Source organism: Somniosus microcephalus, chromosome 2 (genome assembly GCF_052327205.1).
Source record: "Somniosus microcephalus isolate GS21.2 chromosome 2, FLI_Smic_1.0, whole genome shotgun sequence".
Taxonomy (NCBI): Eukaryota; Metazoa; Chordata; class Chondrichthyes; order Squaliformes; family Somniosidae; genus Somniosus; species Somniosus microcephalus.
Window position 1 is genome coordinate 105174445 of NC_140988.1, and position 4365 is coordinate 105178809.

At 46.0% G+C, this 4365-nt stretch overlaps 1 pseudogene; it reads right to left on the reverse strand.

The window, feature by feature from the left end:
* Positions 1-2430: 2430 nt before the first annotated feature.
* LOC147122853 (uncharacterized) lies at positions 2431-3655 on the reverse strand (annotated as a pseudogene).
* Between the last annotated feature and the right edge of the window lie 710 nt (positions 3656-4365).

Consider the following 4365-nt stretch of genomic DNA (forward strand, 5'->3'; position numbering starts at 1 on the left):
CCCCTCTCTGTTGCTGTCCAACTATTGGTCTGGTCTGAGATCCAATCTAAGGCAGCCGAAGCACCACCCATCCTGCTGTGATTCAGAAAACCGCCAAAGTGTAGAAAGTAACCTCTCAGCAAAAGTATTGTGACCAAACCCTTTCCCACTAGTAGATAAGAAAGCAGCTTTGAGTACTGAGTATTTATTGCAGTATTTCCATGAGCTTGATTCAGCCCCCTCAATTGCCATTGTGTTCTTGCCTTGCTTTCACTGGCGAGTTTCAGGAAGCCCGTGGATACGCCTTTAAATTTGAAAGTGAGTTGAAATATCACGCTAATTGAGCGATTAGCATATGTTAATCGGCAACCCATCTCGCCCGAGGGGGTTGCGTGCAAGCAGCCTAAGGCACTCGAGTTAAATGCAGAAGTCGGCAGGTCGGAGCCAGCTTCCCGACGCGCTCGCATTTTTGCTGGTTTTAAACCTCCATCTGCACCCAAACCCATGAGCTCCTCCAGGTTAAAACTCCTCCCGCAGAGTCTGAACTAGGAAGTGTAAGTTAGAATAGTTCATTCGATGCTAAATCATGTACAGAAAGCAAAATAGAGGGAAAGAAAGATGGGATTAAAGACGGGACAGGAAAGAAAAGGTAAAATAAAATAATTTTTTTTAAAAATCACCAGCAATAATTAAAATCTGAAGGAAGGAGATTTCACACTTGTAAAAGTTAAGTTTCAGTGCCAACGAGGTTGTTTGGCAGTAATTAAGACTTATCACCCGTCAAAAATTCACTTACACTGGAATGGACAAGCCCCAACAATTTCTGGCATGTTTAGTGGGTATCGATCATATATGTAGCCCAGCTTCACACCCTTCTATGTGTTTCAATGCCGAGTCTCTCGGTGAGATACTGTTATAGAGAAGCTTCAGGAGGAGCAGGGCAACTCGGACAGCAACCTCCTGATTTTTGCGTTTAATTGTGCATGTGCGGTCGCTGGAAGTTGCTGTCCGATTTATTCCTTAACAATGGAAAGTGCTGATAGTTTTACTGCAAAATCCGTCCATTGGTTATTTATGTATTCCAGATTTGTATTTAATGCAATTGGATCCTTTTAATGTTGGTATCCTCTATTTAGTTAATTTTAATTTTATCCCCTTAGATCTCATTAATTACTCTGATTATTTATTCATTTCTTCATTGTTGCCCCTTGGATAAAATTAATTAGCTCCTCCTTCCCCCTCTGCAATAAATTCCCACTCTCACCAAATTCCCGTCATCACTTTGTTGAGCAAGCCATTCCATTTAGCAGATTCACCCAACTCACACCAAGCTCTGTAAAGCTCTCAGGCTTTGGGGATGGTCCCCGACAACCAGGAAATATCGTGGAGTTCATGGAGGCAGAGTTGGGCTGGCAATCGAGAGAGATGGGGCCATTTTGAATGCCACGCTCCAGCCTATGCCCTGTCTTAACCTCGCACAGCTGAACATGATGCTAAATGGCATGAAGGATCCCCCACCAGCGCTGCTTAAAGAGATCATGAACTACTTAAAGATTAGTTGCTGGATTATTTCTTCTGGCTGCTGGTGCAATTGTACACATTTTTGGAGCTTTCCTTTAGTTGCCTAAAGTTTCAGTAGAGTACAGGAAGTGGTCTGGCTGGTGCTGAAGTACTTTTTTGTTCATTTAAAAGCTTGTGCTGAAACAAGTTGCTTCCAGACATGGGTGTCTTGCAGGCCTTCCTCTTGGAATTAAGCATAACCGAGAAAATGAAGAGAGGCCACGCAGAGCAAGACAAGCAGCTAGAAGAGGGAGAAGGAGGAAGGAGAAAAGGCCTCTCAGCAGGAGGCCATATCTGCCGAGGGTCTTTAGGGAGTAATTCTCTTACCTCAATTTCAGCAAAGACCAACGCTTGATACATCTTCTCACTAAACAGGTTGTGACTGAAAACTGCCAACTGCTGTAGCCACAACTGCAACCTCAAAACAGGGCAAGGACCAGCTTGAGGCATCCTCAAGCAACACTTCCACTGCGTGGACTGTTCTGGAGGAGCCCTGCAGTACTCAGCTGAGTAAGTATCAAGATTAGTGGTAGTATGCTGCAGAATATAGTCATTATGAGGGAACAGCCCTTGCATCACTTACCAGGCAAGAAGTTGAGGAGCAGGAGCACGGGGAAGAGGAGGAAGTAGTGCAACAGGAATTGAAGGAACAGGAAGAGGAAAGGAGGCTACAACATAGACAGCCTTTTACTGCCCAGACTCTACATGATTTAAATAATTCATGAGCGATACCAATAACCTCAACCGCACCTCCCCATTCACCAAGGAGTCCCACACTCCAAAACTTTCCTCTATCACTGATCATCACATCGTCCACTTTCTGACAACACAAAAATAAAACCCACCAGAAAATGCACATTCAAATCCAAATTTATAAATTAAATCATGACATCATGCATACAAAAATAAACTAATCACTCTTGTGCATTCCCTTAGCATCTGTCTTCGTGTGCCTTTGCCTTTCTTAATGCTCCTACGAAGCCCTTCCCCAGTGGCTGCAGCATGGCTGGTGGAAGGTTGCTGACTTTCAGTGGAGGAGACTGCACATGGCCTTGGATGGTGACCTCGAGCTGCTCTGGGCCTAAAAGGCCCAGCTTAAAACTGCATCATCTTGACCTGGGCTGCAGCGGTCTGGATAGGCAACAGCTAGGTCACTGGCAGAGTGGCAGGGGTGAGAGCGCGAATGCTGTCATCCTGAGAGAGGACAGCAGGTTCGTGCTCCATGGAGCCACTGCCACCCTTCTGGGCCAGCACCTCAGCAATCCTACTGATTTGTTGGAGAACAGATTGATGGACCGCTTTGGCATCCTGGAAACCCCTTTGAACACTAGTATCCAGAGCCATGATGGCAGCAGTCTGAGCTTCCATGCAGCACTCAGACCTTTGGTAGAAGCTGCTTGTGCTGCAGTGGAAGCTGTGACATCAGCTTCAGATGCTGTATCATGCTGGGTTCCACAGGTGTGCTGATGGAGCTGACCACCTGTTCCATGTTGGAAAGGATGGGCTCCAAGCTCTGCACAAAGCCCTGTGTCAAGTTGGTGCTGGACTCCTCCATGCTTCTTGAAATTGAACGCAGGCTTTCTGGCAGGCTTTCCAGTGCACCAAGCATTTGGTTATGTACACCCATCAGCCTTCTTCTATAGCCTTAGCCATCAAAGTCCTCATCTGACTCCTCTGCAGCAGAACTAGTGTGCGACCTCACCCTCCGGTGAGCTGGCACTTGCGCTAACATTTCCGCCCGCCCTGGCGCACTTGCGCCCAGTATCTCACCATGTGCAGAGCCCTCCTCTGTCCTAGCCTCTAAAATACGGGCAGTGTCTGTATCTGAGTTGCTGGCTGCAATTGTAAGATCGAGTGACGGTGTCTCTTCATCGTCACTGTTTTTTTCCTCTTTCTCCACTGGTTCCAGTTCTTGCGTATCTGAAATAAAAAAGTGACAAGGGTTGGGTCGTGGTGAGGGGAGAGGAGAATGTAAGAAGTACTTGCTTACACCATTTGCAGCTTTGAAGTCAGAAGAGATTGTGGGATGAGGGAGAAAAAGAATGAGAGAAGGAGGATTAGGTATGCAGATACCCTCATCATCGATTGCTTCAGCCCCGCCTATTAAATCCGTGTGTTAATGGAGACACGGAATGCAGGAGTTGGTTTAACAAGTCTTTACTGAATGGAGACAACCTGGAAACTGAAACTACAGAATCCTGCCAGGGCCTTTTATACAGGGATGGTCACTGCCGGTACTGCAGTCTGAGACCAGTTATTCCCTTAAAGGGACATACACAACAATTCCTCCCCTTTTAGATAAACAGTACATAACATTCATTTAACAACTAAATAATAACTAATTACAATTACTGTTGCTAGATACATTAGTTGAAGTTAAGCAATTATAAGTTCAGTCTTTGAGGAGGCTTCCTGATTCTGTCTGGATAACGCCTCTTTGGGATATCAGGTTCTTCTGGCAAGGTTGAGTCGGGATCAATGTCGTTGTTTGGTTCGTCTGCTTCCAATATCACCGATTCTGCGGTAGATGCAATTGGTACTTCGGTTTCATCGCCGGGTGTATCAGATCGTGTTGTGGAGTTGAGGTTTTCCAGTGACTCTAGAATCTGGTCAGCATGGCGTCTTACAATGCTTTCTCCAACGTCCACGGTATACATTAGAGGTCCTTGCCGTGTACAGATCGTTCCTGGCTGCCATTTCTCTGTGCGGTAGTCCCGGGCCAAAACTGGTTGACCTATCTTAAAACTCCTGGTCGGCCTTTCATTCATATTCTGAAACTGCCTGTTCTCCACATCTCTTCTGACGTTTGGCTTAACCAAATCCAAG